This window comes from Monodelphis domestica, chromosome 2 (assembly GCF_027887165.1).
Source record: "Monodelphis domestica isolate mMonDom1 chromosome 2, mMonDom1.pri, whole genome shotgun sequence".
NCBI lineage: Eukaryota > Metazoa > Chordata > Mammalia > Didelphimorphia > Didelphidae > Monodelphis > Monodelphis domestica.
In genome coordinates, this window is record NC_077228.1 from 139,657,515 (window position 1) to 139,675,944 (window position 18,430).

Below are 18,430 nucleotides of genomic sequence, written 5' to 3' on the forward strand. Positions count from 1 at the left end.
GAAAGATTTACTATACAAACTACAGGCCACAATAATTTGAACCCCAGATGGCTCTATGTCCTTAGAAGTGCCTGAGGAATCTTTAATTTTACTCCCTGTACTTCTCTCAGAGAACCAGGAGGCAAAAGAGCCTCCCTCCTTGGAAATGCCTACAGATATACTGGCATCTCTTTGGGCCACATCTTCTTCTGATGTAGGCTTACTTAAATCAGCTGTTCCTGTACAAATTAAAACTAAATCTAGCCTACCTCCTTCCATTCCTCAGTATCCTCTCTCAAAGGAGGCAATAGAGGGCACTACCCTGGTAATAAACTCATTAATAGACCAGGGCATCATAATTTCCTGTAAATCTGAATATAACACGCCCATCCTGCCCTTTAAAAAACCAAAAATGGGGCCCAAAGGCAAGCACCTCTATAGATTCGTAAAGGATTTGAGGGCTGTGAACAATCACATTATAAAGAGACACTCCGTAGTTTCCAACATAAATACTATTATTTCCTCTATTCCTAGCACAGCTACATACTTTACAGTAGTGGACTTGTGCTCAGCCTTCTTTTCCATATCCATACATGAGAACTCCAGGCATATCTTTCCTTTCACCTGGAAGGGCTATAAATTTACATGGAATTGTCAGCCACAAGGGTTCATGGAAAGCCCGAGTTTATTTGCACAAATTTTGAGCCAAGACACAGATAAAATGAAATTTAAAAACAGCAAATTAATCAAATATGTAGATGATCTACTCTTGGCTTCAACAGATGCAGAAGCATGTCAGGAAGGTAGTAAACATCTTCTTTTGGAACTACACAAAAGAGGGTATAAAATCTTGAAGGATAAGGTTCAGTGGTGTCTCCCCAAAGTAGAATATTTGGGGTTCATTCTGACTGCTGGTGCCCATTCTATTTCTCCTAAGCAAATTGTAAATATTCAAAAATTGAGTGCTCCTACCACTAAGAAACAGTTAAGAGCAATTTTAGGAGCAACAGGGTTTTGTAGACAATGGATCCCTTGCTGTGAGGAAATTACCAAGCCCCTTATAGTACTAATAAGAGATTCAGTCTCTAAAGCACTTAAATTAGAGCCAGAACACCTGTCAGCTCTGTCAGATCTAAAACAGGCTATCCTGTCTGCCCCTGCTCTAGGCATCCCAGATTATAACAAGCCATTTACTTTGTATGTATATGAGGGGAGAGGGGTAGCTTCAAGTGTTTTAACTCAAACTTTGGGACCTTTTCAGTGCCCAGTTGCTTATTATTCAGCCCAGCTGGACCCAGTAGTTTCAGGAGCACCACCATTTCTTAGGAGTAGCTGCTACAGCTTTATTAGTGACAAAAACTGTTGATCTAGTATTGGGATGCCCATTAACAATTATGTGCCCACATGAGATGGAAGCATTGTTGCTAAGGCATAGAACGCAGGCATTTTCTCATCAGCGAATTATAAGGTATGAAATAACCCTGTTAAACAATGAAAATATTACTCTAAAATGCTGTACAACCCTTAACCCTGCCACCTTGCTTTCAGATTTACCTACTTCAGGAGAACCATTACACAGTTGCGAAACACTAGTGTCCATGGCAGAAAAGGCTCGAGATGATCTCTTGGACACTCCCTTAGATGACCCAGATCTTATCTTATTTGCTGATGGTTCTTCTTTTATGAGGGATGGCATATGCTACACTGGAGCTGCTTTAGTCACAGAATTTGCCAGAGTGGTCAGCTTCACTGCCCTCTAATATTAGTCCTCAAGGGGCAGAACTCATAGCTCTGAAACATGACTGTATAACTGCCAAGGATAAAAAGGCAACAATTTATACGGATTCTAGATATACTTTTGGCATTTGTCACTTAGTCGGGATGCTACGGCTCCAGAGAGGATTTTTAAACTCAGCTGGAAAATCCATTAATGAAGTTCTTTCTGCTCTCCAGCTGCCCGACCCTAGCTGTAGTTCATTGCTCTGCCCACACAGGTGGCACTGACCCTGTCTCTAGGGGAAATGACTGGGAAATGACTACCGCTGCAAAATTAGTGGCCATAGAAGGGCCTGAATTAATTTTAACATTAACAACCATTGCTGACTTAAATTTATCACTTTCCTATAATGAAAAGGAAGTGGAAAAATGGGAACAAAAATTCAAAGTAAAACAGATTAATTGAGTATGGTTGTCATCTGAAGGAAAACCACTGCCCACTAGAAGTTTCTTTCACCAAATTTGCCAATCTGTTCATAAAAATGGTCACTTTGGTACCCAGGACATCGTGGACTCTATTAAGAGAGTATTGATAGCCCCTGGTATAAGTACCAAAGCCTCAAAAGGGTGTATAACCTGCTCTACCTGACAAGCATATAACCAACACACCTTTCGTGGCAAAGCCTTTGGTGGGCGTCCTCTGGCTTACACGCCTTTTGAGTACCTGCAGATAGATTTCATAATAATGCCAAAGGCTGGACAATATAAATTCTGTCTAGTTATAGTAGACCAACTGACCAGATGGCTGAAATCATTTCCTACAGCCCAAGCCACAGCACCTTTTGTTGCTAAGGTGCTTTTAAAAGAGATTATTCCTCACTTTGGCCTGACAGCACGTATTGATTCAGATAGAGGAAGTCATTTTACTGATTCTGTTCTAAATCAGATATATTCTTGCTTGGGGATAACTCCAAAATTCCATGTTCCATATCATCCCCAGAGCTCAGGCCAAGTTGAAAGAATGAACAGAGAACTTAAAAATATGATTGGCAAATTATGCACTGAGACACATCCAAAATGGCCTGAAATTCTCCCTCTGGACCAATTTTATCTTAGAAGCAGGCCCAAGGGAAAGCTATACATTTCACCATTTGAGATGCTTTTTGGACATCCACCTATACAGGCTAAGCCTTTCTCCCCTGCATATACATCACTATTATGGGGAGATACTGCTATTGCTTCCTATATACAGGAGTTACAGCACAAACTGCGTAAACTCCATGAATCCGGAGCTGCAGTACAAGCCGAACCATTAGACTTTTCACTTCATGACCTGAATCCAGGAGACAAGGTGTATAAAAAGCTCCAGTATGCTGGAAGTTCAACTCAGACTTCCTGGGAAGGGCCATTCCAAATATTGTTAACTACTCCAACATCTATAAATATTGGAGAGAAGGACTCTTGGATTCATTGCTCACGTGTAACGAGAGCATCTTCTATTGAAACTGATTGACTGTATCCTATACATGCATTGGAGATAATAATCCATTGACAAGTGGATGCTGCTTTTCGGGAACACATTGAATTCCTGAATTTTTTTCTCTTTTTCCTTATTTTTATTATTGCTTTTCTTTTATTTTGATTAGAATATTTGATTTTTCTCTTTTCTCATTTCTTTTACTTGAGGTACAATCAATATTAATTTTTTATTCTACAATAATATGTTTAAAAATACATACACACACACACACACACACACACACACACACACACACACACACACACACTTGCTATAACATTAACACATACCCAAACAGCTTTAGACTGGAAACCTGCCATTTATTAATAATTGTTATGGGACTGTGATTAATGTTTGTGTCTGATTCTAGGAAACAGGATCAAAAAAGGAGCACAGACTTAACCTGAAGAGTGCCAAAAAGAGCACACAAGTCAAAAAAGGAAAGAAACCAATCCAAGTAGGATTGATGCACTTCTAATCCAATATAAAGGACTTGAACCTAGTGTGAGACTTGAGGTTGTGACGCTTGACATATGTTAAGACATAGGACTTCCTTGTATCCACACTCTTTATGAAAATACTAACAGACAATTACCAATGTTTGGCTATCATTCTGGCTCCCCCATCCCTGAGAATGAAGGCAAAAATCAGACCAGGGAATGACACTTGCCTATCAAAATAAAAATCTGGTCCTTTTTTCTCTCTTATACTATGGCAACTTCCTGTAGCCTTGGCTGCAAATGGGTAAGTAGAAGGTTACTGCATTCTGTCCTACAGACTTGCGGGATTAGAAATTACTTCAATTGGACCCTAATACAAAGGCCTGTTAGAAATTTATTAAACCCTAATATAAGGGCCTATTATGAATTTATTCTTGCTTACTCAAAATTTTGTATACTTAGAATTTCGATATTTTGATACTGATTTTGAATTCTTCCTCCCTAGGAAAAAAAGTTTAATTTTTCTTCCATTATTTTTTTATTTTTATTTTTTGTTGTTGTTATTTATTCTTTTGATAATTGACTCACACACCCCATAACTAAACCTTGCATCCTGAGCTGAACTGGGTGTTTCTCAACACCCTCTTCAGGGGGGATTGTATTTTGATAAAATCCAAGATTTAAAATTTTTGTTCAAGAAATATCTTCAAGGAAGAAGCTTGCTAACTCCTAAAATGCAGAGAATGAACTGTTTGCAGAAAGATACCTAAAGCTTAATACTACATCAGGAAGATCCAAAATGAACCTTAGGGTGCAATTGATTGAACTGAAAGTTGATTGAACATTTATTTTGAATGTACACTCTTATGCCAAAAGGGGACTGCCTCCTAATTGGTTTTTGTCATTGTGCCCTTTTTGCTTTATCTCTCTCTTCTATTTCCCTCTTATCTCTAACTATGGTAGTTTTCCTCTTAGAAGGTAAATTTTTTTTAACATTATTTTTTTATTTGGTCAATTTCAAACATTATTCCTTGGTTACAAACATCATTTTCTACTCCTTCCATCCCTCTCCCCACCCCAAAAGGTAAATTTTTGTATGTACCTGCAGTTGGAAAATTTAGGGGTGCAGGATGATTATGTTTAATGATGAATTGAGGAGACTAGTTCCTCAATCATCATCAGGGGGGATTGTGAATTTTAGATTTTCTCCATTTTGCTTAGTCTAGCACCCAGGAATATATATACCCATACCACACTGGCATGTGCTACCAAGTGACAAATCAGAAACAACTGACTGTCTCCTGGGCTGTCTTAAGCCAAACTTGAGCCACCATTGGCACATGTGAGACACAGGAAGTAATGTAGAGTTTGTATTTTGCGTCACTTCCTGTGGGGAGAGCTGGGCGCCAGTTGACCCTGGAACTTGAGCCTAGAAGAGCTTCTCAGATAGCTTCCTTGAGACAGTCACATGGTGAATGATAAGACTGACTCCCCTTTCCCTTGGCTTTCTGGAGAGGCCCCTTGGCCAAGGCCTTTGAACTCCTGCCTGGCTCAACCTGAGCTGGAACAGTTTAAATTAACTCTTTTTCCTCTCTCTCATTCTTAATTTCTTCCTCCTATTGTAAATAAATCATCATAAAATTCCATTCTGACTTGAGTGCTTCATTGGGATTTAGAAATTAAATCTCTGGTGACCAACTAAATTCAGTCTCAACCCTAAATTTACTCTTTTAACAGTCGCCACTGGAGTTTAATGAGAAATGACACTGTCAGCCTGTAGTTTAATAAGGAAACTCATTCTGGTAGCTTTGCAGAGGATGAACTGGAGTGGAGAAAGAGACTTGAGATAGGGAGACCAAATAGGGGGATTTTGCCCTTGAGGGTCAATGTACTAAGAACATGAATTTAAGTGGTAGCTATTAATAAATTTCTTAACCTATAACAAGCTACCATACAGGCATTCAGGAAGAAAAAAGGTTTAATGCTAAAGCAAGAACCATACTCATAAGTGGAAACAAGGCAGTAAGATTTATATGACTTGGGGCAGCTAGGTAACATAGTGGATAGCGCACCATACCTGGAGTTAAGGAGGATCTGGGTTTAAATCTGCCCTCTGACACTTTCTAGTTGTGCCACTCTGGGCAAGTCACTTAACCTGGATTGCTGAGTACTTGCCACTCTTCTGGCTTAGAACTGATATTAAGACAGAAGGTAAGGATGGGGGGAAAAAAAAAGAAAAAATATATATGACCTTCCTTCAGACATTGAGACATTTATATTAAAAATTAATTATCAGTATACTAATCACTATAGTAATAAAAAATTTTCCATTGGGAAAAATTTTTTTGTGGAAAACTGCTTTTTTCTCATAGAAAATGGAGTTCTGAAGTTTTGGGGCTCTATAAAATAAAACCATATTTTATGCTAGAATAAACATTTCTCAAACATACACATATTTCTTCACATAGAAACCTCTAAAAATTTGTGAGCCCACCAAGCCTTACTCAAAGCACCATGTACATAATATACTTTATCCTTGTGCAACAACTTCTATATTTATGAGTTATTTCCTCTTTTGGTATCTGCAAAACACTAAAGATTATCTATTGCAGCACATGCTTTTCAGAATTCATAAAGGAAATGATGCCTCACTTACTTGCCACACCTAGAAAAAAGGGCAAGGAAATACATTTAGGAATACAGAAATACTATTCATGGTTCATTCCTTATTTTCCCCAGAGGGTAGGTTCTTCAGTGGTTAGGGAAAATTTTAAAGCATTTTTTTTCCTTTTGAAAATGTGTCAGGATATGAATTTAAAAAACAAAGGGAGAAGGGAGAACCCAATACATCAGGTTTGCTCTGAATCCCCTAATCTACATGCCAGATAAAATCTCTTTCCCTAAATAGTCCCGGTGATAGATCCTTTGTTTTATATGATTTAAAAGTAACGAACAGTCTTGGGGAGTGAAGAAGGCAGAATTTCTTTTAGAACAGTGTTATTAATAAAGAATTCTGAACCTGTGAAGAGCTCAGTTTAAAAGCCATAGGATTTATGTTCAAGGCCTAGTTCTGCCACTTATAGTCTGTAAAATGTTGGGCAAATACCGTTATGTAGCAAGGCCTCTTATTCTTCATCTTAAAATGAAAGGGGAGGACTAAATAGTCTCTAAGACATCTTCCATCTCTGATCCTATGGAGAAATTATGAACTGAAGTAGCCTGATTGAAATGAGGGATCCTTTTGTGATTGCATCTTCCCAATAATGCCTCAGATGTGAAACAGGGACTTCCTGGTAAACATGGCTGCAATCTAGACGCTAATCACTTCCTCTCCCCGGCACGGAACGAAATAGACTACCTCAAAAGAGCATAAAAATCACCTTTGGAAGAACGGAGGGACTCTCCAGTACTCCACAGAAACGAAGGTACGTGGGGTTTGAACATTGCCACACTATAAGAAGGAGGAAAAGCTTGCACAAAAAGGTGAACAGAGCTGCTCTTCCCCCCACACACACACACACCTCCCCCACTAAACCAGAGTAGGAGATCAGAGAGCTCACTGGGACAGCGACTGAGTGAGGAACGTCTCTGTCTGGGGGGGCACACCAGGGTCTTTGGGATCTAAAGGCTGCTAGGAAATGACCTCTCAGGGCTGTTTCACGGGAAAACTCTGTGCACTAGAGAGCCCACAAACTGCGAACAGTGAGGAGTGTCCAGAGTCTGTAAAAATTGCCTAAGGCTAAAGCGTGGCCCCTCACTGTAGGTGTATGGGGGGGGGGAAGCCAGGCTCCCTGGAAACTGACAGGGAAAACCAGATATCTACCCCTCAGAGTGGTTTTACAGGAGATTCCTGCACGCGGGTGAGAAGAGATCACACAGCACGGGGGCAGCCGCGCAGAGCATAGGGACCGGAGCGCTAACAAACCTCGGAGGCTGGGAAGAACTAGTCTGAGGCAACCTAAATCCACAGAAAACCCGCCCATATCACCCAGATCTCAGTCCAAAAAGGAAAGGGGAAAATAACCACCGAAAGGAAGGCTCACATGACCCAAAATCAAGCCTCCAAGAAGAAAGGGAAAAAAGTGACTATTGAAAACTTCTATGGCGGAAGTACCCAAGGAAAAGAAGAGAAAGAGGATGAAATCCAAACAAAATCAAAACATGCCCCCCAAAATGGAAATTATCCACAATCTCTGGAAGAACACAAATTGGAGCTTATTCAAAAGATGGAAACTTTCTGGAAAGAAAAATGGAAGAAAGAGATCAATAGTCTGATAGACAAGACTTCACAATTGGAGAAAGAGCTGGAAGTCTCTAACAAAAGGGTGGAACAAGCTGAAAAACAAATCCAGTCCCTAAAGACCAGAAACAAGCAACTGGAAGACAGTGAGCTTGCAAAACAGCAAGAATTAATAAAGAAAAGCCAAAAAATTAATGAATTAGAAGAAAACATAAAACATCTCACTGACAAGATAGAGCAGGAAAACAGAGGAAGAAGAGACAACCTGAGAATTATTGATCTACCTGAAAAACCAGAGATAGACAAAAACCTCCATGCTATTCTACAGGAGATTATAGAAGAAAATTGCCCACATGCTCTGGAGCAAGGGGGCAAAATAGAAATAGAAAGGGGTTCACAGAACACCCTCTACATTAAATCCACAAAAGACAACTCCCAGGAATGTAACTGCCAAATTCCAAAGCTTTCAAGCAAAAGAAAATATCTTACAAGAAGCCAGAAAAAGACATTTTAGATATAAAGAAATGCCAATCAGGGTCACACAAGACCTTGCAATTTCCACTCTGAATGACCATAAGGCATGGAACACAATTTTCAGAAAGTCAAGAGAGCTGGGTCTTCAACCAAGAATCAGCTACCCATCAAAACTGACTATATACTTCCAGGGAAAAGCATGGGTATTCAACAAAATAGAAGATTTCCAAGTTTTTGCAAATAAAAGACCAGAGCTCTGTGGAAAGTTCGATATTGAAAAACAAAAAGCATGGAATACCTGAAAAGGTAAATATGAAGGAAAGGGAAAAGGAGAAAAATGTTATCTTCTTCTTTTATTCAAACTCACTTCTATAAGCACTTGGGGTATCAAGATGATATGGAGAAGGGGGGAATAGAAAGAAAAAGGGAGGGGGGAATCATTGATGGTACTAAGATATACTCCAAGAAATAGGGGGGGGGGGGAAACTAAATAGAATAATCTTTCTCACACAAAGATACACATGGGAAGGGGAGGGGAAGAAAACTCCTATAAGAAGGAAAGGAAGAGTTTTTAATTAAACCTTACTCTCAGTAAAATCAACTCTGAGAGGGAAGAGCATCCAGATCCATTGGGATCTTGAATTCTATCTTATCTAACAGGGTAAGGGATAAGGAAAAACCAAGGGGGGTAGGAGGGAAGGGAACATAAAAAGGGAGGGAAGAAGAGGGGGGAGGGAGAGGGAACAACAAGGGAGGGGACAGAAAGGGAAACATATCAAGGAAGGGGACTAGGGGCACTGATTTAAAGTAAATCACTGGCTTAAAAGGTTGTAGCTAAAGAAGAACGGTCAGAACTAGGGGAGGATTTCAAAATGCCAGGGAGTTCACAAGTGACAATCATAACTTTGAACGTGAATGGGATGAACTCACCCATAAAATGTAGATGAATAGCAGTATGGATTAGAATCCAAAACCCTACCATAAGTTGTCTTCAAGAAGCACACATGAGGCGGGTAGACACTCACAAGGTCAGAATTAAAGGATAGAGTAAGACCTTCTGGGCCTCAACTGATAGAAAGAAGGCAGGAGTTGCAATCATGATATCTGACAAAGCAAAAGCAAAAACAGACCTGATTAAAAGGGATAGGGAAGGTAACTATATTTTGTTAAAAGGGACTTTAGATAATGAGAAAATATCACTAATCAACATGTATGCACCACATAGTATAGCACCCAAATTTCTAATGGAGAAACTAGGAGAACTGAAGGAAGAAATAGACAGTAAAACCATATTAGAGGGAGATTTGAACTAACCACTATCAAATTTAGATAAATCAAATCAAAAAATAAATCAGAAAGAAGTAAAAGAAGTGAATGAAAACTTGGAAAAATTAGAGTTAATAGACATATGGAGAAAAATAAATAGGGACAAAAAGGAATACACCTTCTTCTCAGCACCACATGGCACATTCACAAAGACTGACCATAAACTAGGTCACAGAAACATGGCATACAAATACAGAAAAGCAGAAATAATAAATGCAACCTATTCAGATAATAAGGCAATAAAAATATTGATCAGTAAGGGTACATGGGGAGCCAAATCAAAAATTAATTGGAAATTAAATAATATGATACTCCAAAATCAGTTAGTTAGAGAAGAAATCATAGAAACAATTAATAATTTCATCAAGGAAAATGACAATGGTGAGACATCCTTTCAAACCTTATGGGATGTAGCCAAAGCAGTAATCAGAGGAAAATTCATATCCTTGAGTGCATATATTAACAAATTAGGGAGGGCAGAGATCAATGAATTGGAAATGCAAATCAAAAACCTTAAAAGCAATAAAATTAAAACCCCCCAGGAGAAAATCAAACTAGAGTTCCTAAAAATGAATGGAGAAATCAATAAAATTGAAAGTGATAGAACTATTGCACTAATAAACAAGACTAGAAGCTGGTACTTTGAAAAAACAGACAAAATAGACAAAGTACTGGTCAATCTAATTAAAAAAAGGAAAGAAGGCAAATTAACAGCATCAAGGATGAAAAGGACCTCACCTCCAATGAAGAGGAAATTAAGGCAATCATTAAAAACTACTTTGCCCAACTATATGGCAATAAATATACCAACCTAGGTGATATGGATGAATATTTACAAAAATATAAATTGCCTAGACTAACAGAAGAAGAAATAGATTTCTTAAATAATCCCATATCAGAAAAACAAATCCAACAGGCCATCAAAGAACTTCCTAAGAAAAAATCCCCAGGACCTGATGGATTCACAAGTGAATTCTATCAAACATTCAAAGAACAACTAATCCCAATAATATACAAACTATTTGACATAATAAGCAAAGAGGGAGTTCTAGCAAATTCCTTTTATGACGCAAACATGGTACTGATTCCAAAGCCAGGCAAGCCAAAAACAGAGAAAGAAAATTATAGACCAATATCCCTAATGAATATAGATGCAAAAATCTTAAATAAGATACTAGCAAAAAGACTCCAACAAGTGATCAGAAGAGTCATTCACCATGATCAAGTAAGATTTATATCAGGGATGCAGGGCTGGTTCAGTATTAGGAAAATCATCCACATAATTGACCATATCAATAAGCAAACCAACAAAAATCACATGATTATTTCAATAGATGCAGAAAAAGCCTTTGATAAAATACAACACCCATTCCTATTAAAAACACTAGAAAGCATAGGAATAGAAGGGTCGTTCCTAAAAATAATAAACAGTATATATCTAAAACCATCAACTAATATCATCTGCAATGGGGATAAACTAGATGCATTCCCAATAAGATCAGGAGTGAAACAAGGATGCCCATTGTCACCTCTATTATTTGACATTGTTCTAGAAACACTAGCAGTAGCAATTAAAGAAGAAAAAGAAATTGAATGCATTAAAAAAGGCAAGGAGGAGACCAAGTTATCGCTCTTTGCAGATGACATGATGGTCTACTTAAAGAATCCTAGAGATTCAACCAAAAAGCTAATCGAAATAATCAACAACTTTAGTAAAGTTGCAGGATACAAAATAAACCCGCATAAGTCATCAGCATTTCTATATATTTCCAACACAGCTCAGCAGCAAGAACTAGAAAGAGAAATGCCATTCAAAATCACCTTAGACAAAATAAAATACCTAGGAATCTATCTCCCGAGCCAAACACAGTAACTATATGAACACAACTACAAAACACTCTCCACACAACTAAAAGTAGACTTGAACAATTGGAAAAACATTAACTGCTCATGGGTAGGATGAGCCAATATAATAAAAATGACCATCCTACCCAAACTCATTTATCTATTTAGTGCCGTACCCATTGAACTTCCAAAATTTTTTTTTACTGGTTTAGAAAAAACCATAACAAAGTTCATTTGGAATAACAAAGGATCAAGGATATCCAGTGAAATAATGAAAAAAAAAATACAAAGGAAGGGGGCCTTGCAGTCCCAGATCTCAGACTATATTATAAAGCAGAGGTCATCAAAACAATTTGGAACTGGCTAAGAGACAGAAAGGAGGATCAGTGGAATAGACTCAGGGTAAGTGACCTCAGCAAGACAGTATATGAGAAACCCAAAGATCCCAGCTTTTGGGACAAAAATCCACTATTTCATAAAAACTGCTGGAAAAATTGGAGGACAGTGTGAGAAAGATTTAGGTTTAGATCAACACCTCACACCCTACACCAAGATAAACTCAAAATTGGTGAATGACTTAAACATAAAGAAGGAAACTATAGGAAAATTAGGAGAACACAGAATAGTATACATGTCAGACCTTTGGGAAGGGTAAGATTTTAAAACCAAGCAAGACTTATTAGAAAGAGTCATAAAATGCAAAATAAATAATTTGGACTACATCAAATTAAAGTTTTTGTACAAACAAAATCAATGTAACCAAAATCAGAAGGAAAGCTACAAATTGGGAAACAATCCTCATAAAAACCTCAGACAAAGGTTTAATTACTTAAATTTACAAAGAGCTAAATCAATTGTACAAAAAATCAAGCCATTCTCCAATTGAAAAATGGGCAAGGGGCATGAATAGGCAGTTTTCAGATAAATAAATCAAAACTATTAATAGGCACATGAGAAAGTATTCTCAATCTCTTATAATCAGAGAGATGCAAATTAAAACAACTCTGAGGTATCACCTCACACCTAGCAGATTGGCTAACATAACAGCAAAGGAAAGTAATGAATGCTGGAGGGGATGTGTCAAAGTTGGGACATTAATTCATTGCTGGTGGAGCTGTGAACTGATCCAACCATTCTGGAGGGCAATTTGGAACTATGCCCAAAGGGCGACAAAAGAATATCTACCCTTTGACCCAGCCATAGCACTGCTGGGTCTGTACCCCAAAGAGATAATGGACAAAAAGACTTGTACAAAAATATTCATAGTTGCGCTCTTTGTGGTGGCCAAAAATTGGAAAATGAGGGGATGCCCTTCAGTTGGAGAATGGTTAAACAAATTTGTGGTATATGTTGGTGATGGAATACTATTGTGCTAAAAGGAATAATGAACTGGAGGAATTCCATGGAGACTGGAACAACCTCCAGGAAGTGATGCAGAGCGAAAGGAGCAGAACCAGGAAAACATTGTACACAGAGACTGATACACTGTGGTACAATCAAACGTAATGGACTTCTCCATTAGTGTCAATGCAATGTCCCTGAACAATCTGCAGAGATCTAGGAGAAAAAACACCATCCACAAGCAGAGGACAAACTATGGGAGTAAAAACACCGAGGAAAACTAACTGCTAGACTACAGGGGTTGAGGGGATAAGACTGAGAAGAGACTAAAAGAACACTCTGGTGCAAATACCAACAACATGGAAATGGGTTTCAATCAAGAACACTTGTGATACCCAGTGGAATCGCGTGTCGGCTATGGGATAGGAGAAAAAGGATCTTTGTCTCCAATGAATAATGCTCGGAAATTACCAAATAAAATAATGCTTTAAAAAAAGTAATTAATTAAAAAAAAAGAAGTGAAACAGCCCTCTCTCACAGCTCTTTATCTAGCTCAAGATATTATTTTTTCTTGCTTGAGGTCTTTTGTAGTTTGTAATTTCTAAATCTTTTCAAATTATATTGTAGAACAGGACAGATTTTATAGTTCGTTTTGATTATTTTTTCCCTCAACCCTAACGAACCACACAAAAAGACTGGTATTAATTCAGAATAGTCCCTTGTTAAAGGCACGTTTTTATCAACACAATCATTCAGATTATTTTCATATCATTTCTTCTAATTCAGCACCTTTAATATTTACTAGTCAATAAATAAAATATATATTACTCTCCGAATTCCAAATGGAGAAATAAATCACCATTAACAAGGTGCTATAGTGCATTTCTCAGACACCTCACTTATAGTGTGCATGCTTGGCTTCCTATTTTGAGAAAGAACACTATATTTCCTCTCCCCGAGGTATGGAATAGAGAAATACAGAGCAGTTTTCTTATTTCATTCCTTCAGGAATATGTGATTCCATCAGTCTAGATACTCCCTCCACTGATACAATAAGAATTCCTTTAAATCTTTGTAGACGGTCTTTAAGAGGTACTATAGCTGAAAAATTCACTATATCTTTTGCTCAAATTAGAGGTGAGACTCTCTGAACTAACTGAGGTTGGTCTTTAAGAAAAAAAAAATAAGACTTCACCAGATCATTATCTGGAAGTTTTCCTATTTAGCAGAATTCATGCAAGCTTTCCTTCCATGGAAGCTTTGAGTATAAAGGTCATCTGTAATACTATGCCACAGGATGGAACTTTAGAGAACATAAAAAAGTGAAAATATCCTTCCTGTAAATATTGTTATTTGGTCATTTCAGTTATGTCAGACTTTTGTGATCCCATTTGGAGTTTTCTTGGCAAAAGTAATGGAGTGGTTTGTCACTTCCTTCTCTAGGTCATTTTACAGATAAGGAAGGTGAGGAAAAAAGGGTGAAGTGACTTTCCCAGAGCCACACAGCTAGGAAGTAGCTGAGGCCAGATTTAAACTCGTAAGTCTTTCCTGATTTCAGGCCCTGAGCTCTATCCATTGTAGCCTAGTATCATGAGATTTTGCAGTTAATAAGAATTTAGCAATCATTGAATTCAAGCTTCTCATTTTGCAAATGAAGATACTTAGGCCCAAAGAGATTAAATGACTTTCCCAAGGTGATACAAGTAGAAAGTGACATCTTATGACTCCAAAACAACTTCTCTTTCTCCTTAGTACCTTGACCAGTGAAAAACAACTGTTAAGAGAAAAGAACAGAATGTATAACATAAGGAATAAGGTCATCTAACTATATATATTTGTGTGTGTGTGTACATGTATACATACATACATATAAAATACATATGGATGTTTCTTGTGGTGGTAGTGAAGAAACCTATTTTATATAAGTCAAGCAGTAAAGAAAATTATTGTTTTTAAGATTTGATTAGTATGTCAATGGTATAAAAATAAACCAGTGGTATTATAATGTCAAATAAACTCAGCTATTAAAAATAATTATCTTCCTCTGGCCTTGGTTCCTTTCAACAGATGAACTTTAAAATTAGAAATGAATGAAAATTATGAGAGAGGGACATAGCATTTATCAAGAACTCATAACAGGCCAGGCACTGGGAATACAAATAAAAGCGAAAAGCAAAGATAGTCTCTGCCCCTGAGGAGCTTATATTCGAATGGGGGAAAAACAACACATAAAAGAGGATGTTAGAAAAGTAGGTAAGAAGAGAGAGAAACAAGGTTCAGAAGTTCTGGGAGTTATGGGTTTTACCAAGTGTAAAGTGAATATGAATGGCATGGGTGCTTCTTCAAAGGAAGGTTGGGGACAAATTCATATAGAAGACCACACTATAGAGATGGAGGCATGAAGATAGCCACTTGGGCCATTTCTTTTGTTTGCCATTTTGTTTCTGATTCTATTTTTCACTCTGAGTTAAATATAAAAAAATAATTATATATCATATATATACATTATATACATATATATTAGTGTATATATACATACACATATATATAACATAAAAATAAAAATAAGCTTAGCCATCAGCTTCTATGAATTTAAACATGTTTTTAGTACAAAAGTAACTTTTAATATTCAATTATAATGAATATTTTAAATCAGTGTTTTTATGTCTATGATATATCTTTCCTTAACTATATATTTACATGACTAAACCTATTATTTTGAAGACAGAGTATTTAATTAAAGTTTCCCTCAATATTTCTGATAAAACAAACCCTAAACTCAAATGAAAGCCTAACCATTAAAAAAAAAAACAAACAAACGTATGCTTAAACAAAGCTGAGTTTACCCTGATTTGGCCTCTTGACAACAACTACAAATAAATTCCAATACATGGAAAACAAAACTCAATAGAAATAGAGAAAAAATAACCCAGGAAAAAGAGATTTATTGAGTCCAATATGAAAACTCAGCTACACAAAATGCTCTTGAAATCTTTTACATAAAAATAACATATTCACTCCAGAACTTAGCACATATTTGGCAAAGAAAGCTGAACAAGCCTGGGAAAAGAGACTTACTTAGTCCAATATGAAAACTCAGCTATACGAAATACTCTTGATATCTTTTATATAAAAATAACAAATCTCCACTCTGGAGTATAAAGTATATATTTGGCAATTAAATTTACAAATACATACACATACAAACATATATAATGCTCCCCTGGTGGTAGGAATGAATACATTTTCTTATCATCTTCTGATTCTCAACATAATATGGTTGATTGTGTTGCTACCTCACTTCCAGCAGTCTGAATTGCATTGAGCTGGAACAAATACACTAGAGTTTCCATGTTATGTTCAGTTATTTTCAGTCATAGCCAACTCTTTGTGATCACATTTGGGGTTTCTTGGCAAGGATTCTAAAGTGGTTTGTCATTTCCTTCTCTAGTTCTTTTTACAGATAAGGAAACTGATGCAACAGGGTTAAGTGATTTGCCCAGGGTTACACAGTCAGGAAGTGTCTGAGGTCAGATTTTAATTCAGAAAGATGAGTCTTTCTGTCTCTAGGACCCATGCTCTATCCACTGTCACCCAAATGCTCTGTCAAGACCACATTCCATGGTTGCTGAGACTTCTTCCATAAACTCTATCTAAATAAATAATAGTTCCTATAGGCACAGCTATAACAGATTTGTAAACTCAGATTTGGAAGTGTCTTAAGAGGTCACTTAGTCCACTTAGTCCAACCACTAATTTGACAGATGAGGAAATTAAAGAAAATAAGTAAGTTAAGTGACTTATCTGGAGTCAAACAAGTATGGTTGGGAGTCAAACTTAGGTCCTTTTGTAATTCAGCTCATGTCATCTCCTAAAAGATGTCTTATTCCTGCTGAAATATTAAATTCATGTATATTTTGTATGTGCCCACCTTGTTCTAAAAGAGAATAAGTTCCTTAAAGGTCAGAGCTATATTGCTTTTGTATCTGTATGGACAATACCTAAAAAAAAGTATCTGCCAAATAACAAAATTGAACTAAATGTTTGTAGAATGAATACTAATGAAAGAATAAAAAAGCATTAATTAAACATTAATTAGCACAAAGCATTGTACTAAGCAGGAAAGATAGACACACATATAAAACACCTCCTTGTCCATCCCGTCCCTTCCCCCGCCACCCCCCCCCCCCCCCCAGCCAATCCCAGTCATCTATTTTCAGGTTCTTTCTATTGATTAAAATCTGATCTTCTGAAGTGGAAGTATTTGATAGTGCCCAAGGACTTGAGTGCGAGAACTAAAGAAGTAGAAGAGGAGCAGGAAAGGATAGACAGGTGGCTCAGTGGACTGAGAAAAGGTTTTGGGTTCAAATCTCCTCCTTACTACTCTTCTGTCTTGGCACCCATACACAATAATCATTATAGCATTTGTCACTTTCTTTGGGATGATAAAAAAAAGAAAGTGACAAATGCTAGAAGGTATATGGGAAAGCAAATATATTAAAGCACTCTTAGTGGAGCTATGAACTGATCCAATCATTCTGGAGGACAATTCTGAATTATGCCCAAAAGGCTAAAAATTGCATATATCCTTTGTCCCAGAATTGTTAAAAGGTCTATACCACAACAATATCAAAGAAAAAGGAAACAGACGTATATGTACAAGAATATTTATAGCAGCTCTTTTGGTGGTGACAAAGAGTTGGAAACTATGAGGATGTTCACCAATTAAGGAAGAGTTAAACAAGTTGCATATAAATGTCATGGAATACTATTTTGCTATAACAAATGATGAAAGTGATGGTTTTAGGAAAACCTAGGAAGACTTCTAAGAACTGATGTAAAGTGAAATGAGCAGAACCAGGAAAAAATTCAACATAGTAGAAAACTAAAAAGAAACTGTGCTGCTTCTAGCTCTAAATCAGTCATGTTGACCATTTGGCAGAGTCCAAAGAAGTCTACTATATTAAATGCAAGAAAATAATCACTCTGACTTTCAGCTTCCTCATCTGTAAAATGAGTTTTTTTTAAAAAGTGATTGTTCAATTCCTTACCAGGTATTAGGAGAAGAAATATATTCATATATGAAGGTGATATTTAAAAAAAACGGTATTAAAAATGGTTTTAAAAATCTATAAAATACAAAGTATTTCAGTTAAGTATAGAATTTACATCATAATATTTCTAACTCATTTATTGTTTTAAAATGGTTCTTTTGTTGTTTCAACTCACAATGAGATTGAAACCTTTCTATGAAACTATGTTTCCTATGTTATCGGCATATAAGTTGTTCAACTGAATATATATATTTTTCTTTTATTAATTTTTGGCTACAAGAACAGATTTAAGATGACAAAAATTAAGCAAATATGAACTTGATATAATTATTTTAATCTAGACCTGTGATTTTATTTGGAAACTTCCTCCACTAATATAAATCAGAAAGTTATTTTATAACTATGGTCTTAGAAAGGTGCCTTGGGAAGGGGAAAGGGATGAGCATTCGCCAGGCACTATTCTGAGTCCTTTACATTTGAGCCAAATAATAATAAC

The 18,430-nt window shown here is 36.8% G+C and overlaps 1 protein-coding gene across 2 annotated transcripts in view; it reads right to left on the reverse strand.

The window, feature by feature from the left end:
- The window catches only part of CNST (consortin, connexin sorting protein), a 126,807-nt gene that overhangs the window by 86,864 nt on the left and 21,513 nt on the right, over nt 1–18,430 (reverse strand). The window contains exon 2 of one of the 2 annotated variants that reach the window (XM_056816051.1): nt 9,299–9,472. The exons of the other annotated variant lie outside the window; for it this stretch is intronic. The gene's annotated coding sequence lies outside the window, so the exon portion shown is untranslated. The remainder of the gene's footprint in view (nt 1–9,298; nt 9,473–18,430) is intronic. 2 annotated transcript variants of the gene reach the window in all.